Source organism: Phyllostomus discolor, chromosome 2 (assembly GCF_004126475.2).
Source record: "Phyllostomus discolor isolate MPI-MPIP mPhyDis1 chromosome 2, mPhyDis1.pri.v3, whole genome shotgun sequence".
In the NCBI taxonomy this organism is placed as follows: domain Eukaryota; kingdom Metazoa; phylum Chordata; class Mammalia; order Chiroptera; family Phyllostomidae; genus Phyllostomus; species Phyllostomus discolor.
The window spans coordinates 101,678,176-101,691,028 of NC_040904.2; the positions used below are offsets into that span (position 1 = coordinate 101,678,176).

Genomic DNA, 12,853 nt, shown 5'->3' on the forward strand with positions numbered 1-12,853 from the left:
TATGCTGTCAAGCTGGAAGTCACAGGAAGAGTTATTAAGATCATTTTCACTCAAGTTTAAGTTGGGAATAGCTGAATTACAATGTGCTGTCATATCATCTAATATACATGAATCTTTTAATAAATCCATAGGGCAAAAATTACTATTCTCATTCTTTACAGATAAGGTTTCAGGAGGTTCAGAGTTTGTGACTTGCCCAGGGTTACACACCTAATGCAAGATAAAGCAAGGGTATAATTTTAGGTCTCTGATTATAAACCTGGTACTCTACTGTAACAAATATCATTGTGTCCTCCCCCTGCCCCAATTCATATATTGAAGCCCTAACTCCTAATGTGACTAAATTTGGATACAGGGCCTTTAAAATTAAATGAGGTCATCAGGGTCCTAATCTAATAAGACTGGTGTCCTTCTAAGCAGAGGAAGAGACAAAGGATTGCCTCTGCTCTCTTAGCATGTACACAGAGGACAGACCACGTGAAGGCACAGGGAGAAGGTGGTTGCCTGCAAGTCAGGAAAAGAGGCCTAAACAGAAACCAACCCTGTTAGCACCTAGATTTTGGACTTCTACCCTCCAGAACTGTGGAAAAAATGATTTTTTGTTGTTTAAGTCACCCAGTTTGTCACATTGTACTTTTTTAGACTAAAAGGTGGATGCAATGCAAATGAGAATTAGCAAATAATTCTGAACTGATCATATTTAACAGTGCTGAGAAATGATACAGGGAGCTGGGTCCCTGAAGCAGGCAGCATTTGGGCTCTAAAATATCATGAAAGAGCATAACAGCAGCAGTGTTGCAATAATATCCTAAGGTCAAGAATCAAATTTTAGGTCAAAGAAAGGAGAAAGCCTACAGTAACAGTGCAAGACAAAAGGCCAATTAGATTTAAGTAATTAGAAGCCTGTATTCAGCATGGAGCTGGAGGTACAATTAAGAAAAGGTAATGTTGCCCTGGTCAGTGTGGCTCAGTTGGTTGGAGCATCGTCCCATAACCAAAAGGTTGTGGGTTCGATTCCTAGTCAGGGCACATACCTAGGTTGCTGGTTCAATACCCAGCCTGGATGCAGACTATCCCAAGCATGGGTGTGTATGTCTGGGCACATGCATCCAGGTGTGCGCAGGAGGCAGCCAACCCAAGTTTCTCTCTCTCTTGCCCTTCTTCTCTTGCTAAAAGCAACTGTGGGGGCAGGGGTAGGGGCAGTTCCTTGGTGAGGGGAAAAAAAGAAAAAAAATAACAAGAAAAGGCAATGCTGGGAACATAGTGCATGTATACAGAGAGAATAAATGATAAAGCAAATGGAATAAGGTAAAATGAGTAACTGGGGAATGAAGGATAAATAGGTCTTTGTAAATTTCTTAAAATCTCTGTAAGCTTGAAATTATTTAAAAAATACACACAATCTAAGAGGAAAGAAATGTTCACACAAAAATTATTCACTTGCACCCTGGCTGGTGTGGCTCAGTGGACTGAGCACTGGTCTGTGAACCAAAAGAGTGCTGGTTGGATTCCCAGTCAGGGTACATGCCTGGGTTGCAGGCCAGGTCCCTAGTGGTGGTGTAAGAGGCAACCACACATTGATGTCTCTCTTCCTCTCTCCCTCCCTCATCCTCTAAAAAGAAACAAAATCTTTCAAAATTATTCACTTGCTGCTTTTTTATTAAAGTGACATAAGAAACGAGTCCAGAGAAGTTGTCTGTCCTTGAAGCCCCCTTTTCAATTTTACTTCTTAGCACAATCAGGTAGGGAAAATACTCAACTTCTTAAATTCTGGTTTCCTTATTTTCATGGTGGAGATAATACCTTATGAAGGGAAGAGAAGTAACATATGAGAGCATACTTCCACTATCTGGCCCATTTATAGCTCACACCTCATATTCATGTAATGAAGAAATAGTTATGAATAGCTCTAAAGGTTCAAAAAAATCTCTTTACACTAAATTGATCAAGGATGGTTTCACAGACAAGACAATGTTCTGCACAGGTTGTGAAGAACATAAAATTTCAGCTACGGGGGCTGAAAGAGAAAGACCCACAAAACAGAGAGAAGAATACAAACTAAAGATGCAGACATTAGAAAATACAACTGGAAGATGGAGGAATAGGTGGATACACCGTACCTCCTCGCACAACCAAGATTAGAACAACAATAAGTTACAGAGTAACACCCAGAACTGACAGAGGATTCATCTGAATAGAAGTTGGACTGCCAAGAAGTTGAAGTAGACCCGTACATGCAGGCTGGTAGAAGACGAGCTGGGTGGCGTGGGGTTGGCTCGGGTCGGCGGCGCATGGAGGTCGGGGGAAATTTGGTGCAAAATCCGCACAACAGCCATCTGGGATGCAAGAACGCAGCGGTGATCCCTGAGTACACAAGCTGCAGCTGGCGGACCCAGTGAGGCAGCAATTGTGGACCAGGGCAGAGCTCGCAGCCCAGGATCCCAGAGAAGGGTCTGAGCCCAGGAGAACGGAACTACCGCCATTGTTCCCTCCCGTTCCCGCTCCCACCCCCACATGTAATGTCACAATCTAGCGACTGGGGTGCCCAGTCCCCGTGAACACCTAAGGCTCCACCCCCCACCGTAACAAGAGCGACCAGACCGGAAAAAAAAAAAGGAGAGACAGGGAAAGGTATGTTTCCAACAGATCAGTCCCCCAGGACTCATTCTTTTGAGCGACCAAGAAATAGCCAATCTATCAGATGCACAGTTCAAAACATTGCTGATCAGAAAGCTCACAGAATTGATTGATTTGGGGCACAAATTAGATGAAAAGATGCAGGTTACCATAAAAGAGATGCAGGAAGATACACAGAGGAGAGCCAACAGTGAAAGGAAGGAATCTGAGTCTCAAAACAATACAGTGGACCAGAAGGAAGATAGAATCAACCAAGCAGGAAAGCATGATGAAATAAGAATTCAAAAAATTGAGGAAAAGCTTAAGAGCAACCAGGACACCTTTAAACGTTCCAACATCCGAATTATAGGGGTACCAGAAGAAGAAGGGGAAAAGCAACAAACTGAGCACGTATTTGAACAAATAATAAAGGAGAACTTCCCCAATCTGGCAAAGGGAACAGTCTTCCAAGAAATCCAAGAAGTTCAGAGAGCCCCAAAGAAGTTGGACCCAAGAAGAAACACACCAAGGCACATCATAATTACATTAGCCAAGGTAAAAACGAAGGAGAGAATCCTAGAAGCAGCAAGAGGTAAGGGAACAGTAACCTACAAAGGAGTTCCCATCAGACTGTCAGTTGATTTCTCCAAAGAGACCTTACAGGCAAAAAGGGGCTGGAAAGAAATATTCCAAGTCATGAAAGACAAGGACCTACATCCCAGATTGCTCTATCCAGCAAAGCTCTCATTTAGAATGGAAGGGCAGATAAAGTACTTCTCATATAAGGGCAAATTAAAGGAGTTCATCATCACCAAGCCCTTATTTTATGAAATGCTAAAGGGACTTATCTAAGAAAAGAAAATAAAGAAAAGGCATGTATAGTAAAAGGACAGCCAACTCACAATTATTAACAACCACACCTAAAGCAAAACCAAAAGAAACTAAGCAAACAACTAGAACAGGAATAGAACCACAGAAATGGAGGGCACATGGAGGGTTAGCAACAGGGGAGTGGGAGGAGGAGAGAGGGGGAAAAGGTATAGAGAATAAGTAGCATAGAATGTAGGTTGAAAATAGATAGGGGGAGGGCAAGAATAGTACGGGAAAGTAGAAGCTAAAGAACTCATAAGTATGACACATGGACATGAACTAAAGGGGGGGGGAATGTGGGTAGGAGAGGAGGTACAGGGTGGAGGGGAGAGAAGGGGGGAAATGGGACAACTGTAATAGCATAATCAATAAAATATATTAAAAAAAAAAGAAAATACAACTGAAGAACAGCAGTAAATCTCATGAGTAGGGCAACTGTTCTTCAAAAGGAGTAGGTAAACATGAGAAATGTCAGGGCCTCTCAGTTCTTCTTTCTTACCTTTTTTGTTAAGTTGTGTTATCCAAGAACTCACAAATGACTCCAATAGTCTAACAGTTTCTACCATCCATACACTGTACCTTTGTCTTTGAAATATTCCTTCCTTTGAAATTATAAAAAGGCCCTCAGTTTTTTAAAAAATCCAAATATAAAGGGAATAAGAGGAAAAATGAAAGTGTATTTCCCCTGGTTCCTAAAGGAAGCCCCCATCAAGTTCTCTGTATATCGTTTTAAAAATTGTTTACACAAGTATACACATACTCTTTTGGTTTTTCTTGTACACTGAAGGGATAATTATATAAAGAGTTCTGCACTTCAACTTTGGACAAACTTTTTCACATCTGTGTCTATAGAACTAAATTACTTTTAAACTAATATAGTAATCAATTTTTATACAAACACCCAGACACTAGACATCAAACCATTAAGCCTGTTCCCAATTTTCTATCACAAATATTCTTTGATGTATTTGCACACATTCTGCAATTATGTCCAATTATATCTAAACAATGGAACATCAAAATCAGAAGTATTTGCATTTAAAATTTTGATAATGTCAAAGTACCCTCTAAAATATTGAAAATACTTACTAGTGAATATGAGTGTACCTATCAGTTCCCCATGCCCACCCACCACAGCTACAGCTAACCCAGGAATGATTCAAACTTTTCCATGTTTGACAATATATGTGAAAAAAATGCATCTCATGATACCTATCTTCATAATACTAAAATACTACATGCTTTTTTCATTTTCACTCCTAAGTTGTTCAGAGAATTCATATGTGATGGCTTCGTCATTCTTATGCCTTATGGAATGTCTGCTGTATATTCTTATGTTTTATAATTTTGTTGTAATTTCTAATACAGTAAATGTTAACACACAAAACTATAACATAAAAGTTATTTGGGGTTTTAAATAAATTAAGAGTGTAAAAAAGTTTTGAGACCAAAAAATTTGAGAACCCTCAGTACAGATCATTTCTTAAGACAATCTTTTCTGTCTTAAGAAAAAAGAGTCCTTTAATATTCAGATAGCATTCAAAAGGAAACTCAACATGTTTACAATATTTAACTCAAGAATTAAGTATTTCCATTTACTTTTTTGGTTACAATAATAAATGTGAAGTTTCCTTCAAGTATATTCTACTTGGCTACTGTATGTATAAAGGAAAATTGCTCATTACTATACATTAATTTTTTAAGCCAGCCACTGAGTTTATAAATCTTCAGCTGATACTTAGTATTTAATATCTCTAAAAACTTATACATTGTGCCCTCTCCATTTTAATGTTTATATCCCACTTCATGTCCCTTCTTAAAATATTAACTAGTACTTCAGGAACAATGTTAAGCAACAAAGGTTACAGTTGGCATTTTAATCTCAATTCCTAATTTTGATCTATGTCTAGTGTTTTGCCACTAAACATGATATTGGGTTTTTTTAAAGGTCAGGTTTATTGAGGTATAATTCATATACAGTAAAATTTGTCATTTAAGTGAGCATCACCATGATTAAGATAAATGACACTTTCTGCACTATAAAAGGTTCTGTCAGGTCCCTTTCTAGTAAATCTACTCCTCCCAACCCCAGGCAATCACTATTTATTCCCTATCCCTACATTTTTGTATTTTCCAGAATATCAAATAAATGGGAGTATACAATATGTAGCTTGTTGAGTGTGGCTTCCTCATTCAGTATTAACTAATTTAAGATTCATCCATGTTGTTGCATCTATCAGTAATTCATTCATTTTATTGACAAACTATATTCCATTGCTTCCCACAATTTGTTTATTCACCACTTGCTAGATATTTAAATTGTTTGCAGGTTTTGGTGATTATGAATGAGGCACTATGAACACTTACATGTTTTTTGTGTGAACAAACATTTCCATTTTTCTGGGTAAAGAAAGGCCTAGGAGTGAGACTGCTAAGTCATGAAATATGTGTTTAACTTTGTAAGAAATTGTCAAACTGTTTTCCAAAGTGGCTGCTGTATCATCACATGTTCCTACCAGAAATGTATGAGATCTCCAGTTATGTCACAGTATTATTTTGAGATACTCTTAAAAAAACCTCGTATGTAAGTACCACCTATCCATACCTTCTTTACTAAAAATTTTAAAACCTGAAATGTGTGCCAAATTATTATCAAATGCCTTTTTGGCACTTATTTAAGTGATCACTGTTTATCTCCTTTGACCTATTAAATATGGTGAGTTATTAATAGATTTCTTGTTAATGTTTTCTTAAAAATTTCTACACCAGTATCCACAAATGAGATTGGTTATTTATATAATACCCTTCACTCCCCACCTCTTTGAGAGAGACAGTATTTTATTTGTCATATTGACAGCTTTCTGAAAAAACACATGGGTATGATTCCAATTATATGACACCCTGGGAAGAGGCAAAATTTTAGAGACAATTAAAAGATCAGGTCTTTGCCAGAGGTTTGATGGGTGGAAGGGATAAATACCAGAGTACAGAAGAGTTTTATGGCAGTGATACTACTCTGTAAGACATTATAATGACTAAGTCACTATACATTTGTCAAAACTCATAGAATATACAACATCAGGAATAAATCCTACTGTAGGCCTGGCTGGTGTGGCTCAGTGGACTGAGCACTGGGCTGTGAGCAAGATCCGGTCCGGGGGGGGGGGGGGGGGGGGGGCATGTGAGGCAGCTACACATTGGTGTTTCTCCCTCTTTTCTCTCTCCCTTCCCCTCTGTCTAAAATGAGTGAATAAAATCTTTAAAAAGAAACAAAAACAAAAAAGTTGAGAAACAGGAGAATGTCCGTAACAATACAATTGACCTTTGAACAACACGTTTGAAATGCATAGGTCCACTTATACTTTTTTTTCAGTAAATACTGGTATTGTTTCAACCTGTGGTTGGAGTCCGTGGACGCAGAGGACCAACTGTATGCACTGACCTATGCCACTTTATGTAGGGGACTTGAGCTTCTGTGGATTTTAGCATTCATTGGGAAGGGGGAAGGCCCTAGAACCAATCACCCAAGGATATCAAGAGACAACTACATTTTGGGGGAATCAAAAGTTATACTTCTATTTTGTACTGCATGGTGGTTGGTGCTCCAACTCGAGGTGCTCAAGAGTCAGCTGTACAGTCATGCGCAACCTAACTATGGGGATACTGTCAGAGAAATGTGATGTTAAATGATTCGTCTTGTGCAAACATCATGGAGGATACTTAAACAAACCTACACAGTACAACCTAGAACTGTAATTGCATATGCTATACTTTTATATGACTGACAGTAAAATAGGTCTGTTCATACCATCATCACCACAGACACATGGGCTCAGATGTCATGATGTCACCATTCGACAGGAATTTTTCAGCTCCATTATCTTATGGGACCACTATAGTATACGCAGTCTGTTGTTGACTAAAGTGTCATTAAGTGGCATGACAATGACTGTACATAAACTAAACACATACACATAACCCTCTACACATTTTACAATGACTCATATATAATCCAGAGGCCTATCAACCACAATGAAGTAGGTGCTCGCTGGAAAGGGCAATGGAAGTAGCCCTCAGAAATGAAAGAGAAAAATTTAAAGGGTGTGTATGGTCTGTTCACAGGTGTCAAGAACTGAGAAGCATAATTACTTCAAAACCTTGTTACCAAAAAGTAATAAAATAGTAATAATAAAAGGAATTTCCCAGAAATAACAGACATGAATTTCCAGCTTATGTGTCCATGGAGTGCCTTTACATGAAAAAAGACACACATCTAGGCACATCAAAATGGAATTCAGGGGTTAAAAATAATATCCTAAAAGCTTCTAGACAGTGAAGGAATGACAGGGAAGATCATAAAAAAAAAAAAAGAAGAAGAATCAGAATGGCTTTGAACTTCAATGGCAACACTAGAATGCAGAAAATAGAGCTATGACTTCCAAGATTTTTAACCCTAGAATTTTATACCCAGCCAAATTACAGAATAAAATGTTAGGGTAGAATAAGGATTTTTTTTTCCCAATCATGCAAGCTCTCATAGTTTTTACTTTACTTTCCAGGTATTCTTTCTCAGGAAGCAAAGAAAATGTGGGAAATAAAAGACCCACTATAGGAGAGGGGCAAAGAGAATTTTAAGATTGACAAAGAGAGAAATTCCAGGATAACAACTATGAAGGAGGCCTAGAAAGTAACTAGTCCAGAAAGTATTAAAAGGCTTGAGGGTTGCAGGACAACTGTCTTAGGAAATGAAAGGTGATGGGTAGGGGCGGGTAATAACTCCTAGAAAAACTGAATTGTTTAAGTGAATAAATAACATCATAATACATTACATGATTCAGCTGTTAATAGTTAAAACTTAAATACTGCAAAAACACTGAATATTAACTTCATAAACACCTGTGATAATTCCATGGGGAGGATGGGAGAGGCAGTGTGGAGATATGGAGAAAAGCCAGTCAACTGACAATGTCCAAAAACTGCTATATCAAGAAAGAGCAACAGAACCAAGTTATTTATAAATATGAAAGAGGAAACAGCTAAAAGAAAGAAAACAGTAGCCTCAAATGTGTACAGGCTGGGACAGGGAACAGTTGCTTTGAGTTATTATTCTAATTCTAAAATTGTATTTTTTTAACAGCAACAAGTAAGGAACAGCCTTTCAGCTCTTAGTTAATTAAATCTTCTCAATATCATTTCATGATACTAAACAAAATACATCCAGCTTGTTCTGCTGGAGACACTGAACTGCAAACCAAAACAAAATCAAGTCCTAATGACTGATGTGAATAGTCCAAATACCCCTGTGTTTGAATTAAAGCTCCACTACTTACTGTGTGAAGTAGGGCAAGTTAGCTAACCGCCCTGTACACATAACCACCTCCTCAGATTAATTTAGTGAAAGCACCTGATACAGTGCTGGACCCATCAATAGAGGTTACAACTTTCTGCTTGTCTCTCAGGTTCCCTAGCTACAAACCCACATTCTGACCTCAAGCTGCTTTGTTGTGCAGAGACCCATGGACAATGCCACACATTTCTCTCCTCACACTGGAAAATCAATGATGGTGAGTAAGCAGACTTATCTCTGTATATGAAGGGCAGCATTATTCTTGTTATGTGTAGGAGATTATCCCCATTATCTACATTCTGGATTATTGCCTGCTTTCAAGAACTGTCCCAATTAGTCTACTACACTAGGCAGAACCCTTTTATCACTTAGGTCTGTTTTGTAGAGTTGGAACATCTTTGAAACAAAACAAAAACAGACCAAAAACAACAACAACAACAACTGTACAGTTCCATCAGTCTTTATTCCTACTCTTTCACTGCAGGGCCTCGAAATTTTCTAATGAGGGCCCTGTCTAGCCCCTCTTTGGCCTGGGACCATCTCCAGCTTACTGTAGCAAAAACAGAATGAAATCAGACCCGATCAGCTAATTAAATTGTTGATCATTTCCAATGTTTTCTTCCATTATGGCTGAATTCATAATACCCTGCAAAGTACCAAGATCTTAATACAACGAGAGCAGTAAGGAATTATCTTTATCACTAGGATCAGTCATCTTTACTTGCATGGCCGCAAGTCTTAATTGATTTTCTCCAAAGTATCCATACATATTTCTAAAAACAATATGACAGATGTAAAAACACAAACATCAGACATCAAGACTTTATCATCAATTCAGTAAACACTATTATTTTACACTTGTAAATTAAAATAAGATATAATCCCTACTTTCAAAGGAAAGGGGGAAAAATCAAGAGCAAGGGGGAACAAAGAAAATAGTAAAGGAATCAATTAAGAACAATTCCAGACTATCTGGTATAATTTATAACATAGTTGAGACGACGGAAAATTACAAAAAACCGGCCTGAGTTCTGAGTCTCTTGAAGCCGAAGTGTAAAGAGAAACAAAACACAAATTATCTAAAAGAAGCAGTTATTTGTTGTTTTTTTTTTAAAAAAAGCCTATTGGGGTTTTGGAAAAAAAAAACTGTCTCTAAGGGTCTCTGCTTTATAAAAAATTAGAAATAGTGTCTTGGATAGCAGTGAAGTTTTTTTTTTCCCATGTTGCTTTTTCATGCGTACCAATCCTAGATAAAAGTCTAGGTGCGTAATGTTGAATCACAGTTCTGTGAAGAAACGTCTATGAGGACCTCAAGTAACAATGCAATTATATTGACTTCAGGCAAGGCATTTATTTCTGCCATTTAATTTATTGTAGGTTTTAATAAAATGTTTTGTTTCCCTACTAGACTGTAAACTAAAGGATTATGTTGTTTGATTCTATTTGAACTTCCTTTGCTATTCAGTAGAGTACTTTACAGTTTCTGCTTAATTATGACAGACTAAATGTCACATAGTATTTATAATACATTAAGTATTTGTTAGTCTTCCCCTACACTATAAATTCCATGAGGGCAGAAACAGTATCATGATCATGTCTATATCCCCTGTCTGGGGCACATGATCATTCTGTTAAGTATTCACTGAATGAATGAATTAAATAAAGAAAACCACCAAGAAGTATGAAAGAAGAGGGCGAGTAATTCTTACAATGGCAGTAACTTTAGGTTCTAAAGCTGGTTCCAACAGGAGCTGGATGACCTTACCTAAGTTACTTAACTTCTCTGACCTTCAAAGTTTTCATCTGTAGAACAAGAAAAATTGATACCTACTTCAGAGCTACTGTAAGCATTAAATGTTTTAATATAAAAAATATTTAGCACAATACCTGGAAGGGACCTCAATAAATGTTAATTCCTTTACTTTCGTTCATGTCCTCAATCTTAAAATCAGGTATTATACCTAGAACAGTCCCTTCCAAGAACAAATTATTACAGTAAAAATACAGGAGTTCACTCGTACTTTCCTTTGAAAAGATTTCATCCCTTCAATTTTTAAAACAGGGAATACTTACTACTTTCAAAATATTACAAATCCAAGAACAAGTTTGAAAAAACAATGTCAAGAATGAGACTTGAAGCAACAAGAGGAAGGAAAAAAACCACTCGTCTACGACTAAGAAACAGATTTTGAAAGAACTGTTTATTAAAAGAAAAAAGGATTGGAAAAATTAGTAGTTATTTAACACTATGTTTTAGAAGATACTTCGAAATTGTCTATTCTAAATTTAAACCTTAAAATTCAGTTATTGTGAAATCTTACACTTGTAAATGGAAGATTAAATACCTCCATTCAAACCAAAAATGTTCCTTCAAAGAAGACTTCCCTGACTGCAGTCATCCTCCAGTTTACTCCTCCTCTTTTGAGCTTAATCTGATACTTCGCTGTTTCCCTCGAATCACCACTCACACATACTGTGTACAAACGAAGTTCTGCCATTCCTATAATTACCACACCCCTGTCAGCCGCTTCAGGCCCATGTTGTTATGACATTGGTAAACTGCAGTCGTTCTCCTCCACCCCACCTCCCTCCAAACCACCGGCTCCCGCTCGGGCTGCAACTAGTGAATTCCCGAGACGGTCTCTTCCCGCCTAGGTTAGGATCTTTACGCGTAACCCCCATCCCGCCTCCTCTTTCCCGCTTCAGTCTCACCACTCGGAGCTACCCACCCCCGCCCCCCGCCCCCTAGGGCCGGGCCGCGGCGCAGGCTCCGCGGCTGCCTCCTCTCCACCCCGCAGCCTCCGCAGCCTGCAGTCCCCGGCGCCGCTCCCAGCCCCACCGCCTCGCCCCGCCTCAACCGGCGTTCCCTACAGCTACCGCACTAGCGCTCCCCACCCCCACCCTACCCTCCTCCGGTCGCGCAGCCGTTAGGCCAGCCGGGCCTGTGACGCACGGACGCGCCACGGGCGCCTGGGCCCAACAACCCCAGCTAGAGCTCGGCCGGCGCCCTCCCTGGCCGCGGGACCTCGGGTCCCGCCGAACTGCCGGATCTGCCGGGGAGGGGGAGGGGCCGAGACTGCGAGAGCCCCGCACTCACCAGGCTAACGGCAACCGATCCCGGTGCCACTTGGGATGAACCGCTGGCTCGCTCGCCGGCCTGCCGAACCTATCGCGTACTCAACCCCGAAGAGTCGGCTCGCACCTAGGCGGTGCTCACCAGGCCTCGTTCTTCACCACCGCGGACCCAGCAGCGAGATCCAGCTCAGCCGGCGTTCGCAGTGCGTCTGCGCGCGGGGGGCCGGCCCACGTGCCTGCGCACGCCCCTCCGCGGCCCTGCTGCAGAGTCTACTGGGAGATGTAGTGTTTCAACGACCTTTCACTGGAAGTCCTGGCGGTTAACCCCGAACCAGTAGAAAAGTCGGAGGCGAGGTGGAAAGTGTCAGGTTCGCGGTCAATGGCAAAGGTTGTAGAGTCGTGGTGGAGTGACAATGAAACTGTACTTCTTAGGCTGAATTGCAAGGTTAAGTCTACAAAGCTGTCTTCGTAGCTCTTCGAGTCCTATCGATCCTCACTCATCTCTATCCGTATTTAGCCCCTAACACCATGGAATCAAATAAATGTTTATTGAGTGGAGAATGGGATGAATGAAGACTGAGGCAGTTTAACTTTTGAGGAAGCTTCTGATTATTCCTTTTTTTTTTTTCCGTTCTCTCCCATACCCTTGCCTAATAATTTATAAGTACCAAAAATCATTGAGACATAGGTAAAACACAAGTACTTGCTTTACTCTCAGTGCCTCAAACGAAAGTTTGGGGCAAATAATTGTAACTTAAATTTGATGGATTTTTTTTTCTTTTTAGCGAATTCTTTTTGAGCAGTGGCTTCAAAAGAAGACTGAAGCCAGACAAGCAGAGGTCAAGGAATAGAAAGTTACATATAACATAATTTATTATACAGATTTAAAACACCTGCGAAGAAGCAAGCTGAAAGAGATGGGGTAGCTTAATACATGTATAAGTG

General features: G+C 39.7%; 1 protein-coding gene across 1 annotated transcript in view; it reads right to left on the minus strand.

Annotated features, from left to right (window-relative positions):
- KPNA1 (karyopherin subunit alpha 1) overlaps window positions 1-12,120 on the minus strand; it is a 77,175-nt gene extending 65,055 nt beyond the window's left edge. Inside the window, exon 1 of the mRNA XM_028505215.2 lies at window positions 11,931-12,120. The gene's annotated coding sequence lies outside the window, so the exon portion shown is untranslated. The remainder of the gene's footprint in view (window positions 1-11,930) is intronic.
- Window positions 12,121-12,853: the final 733 nt, after the last annotated feature.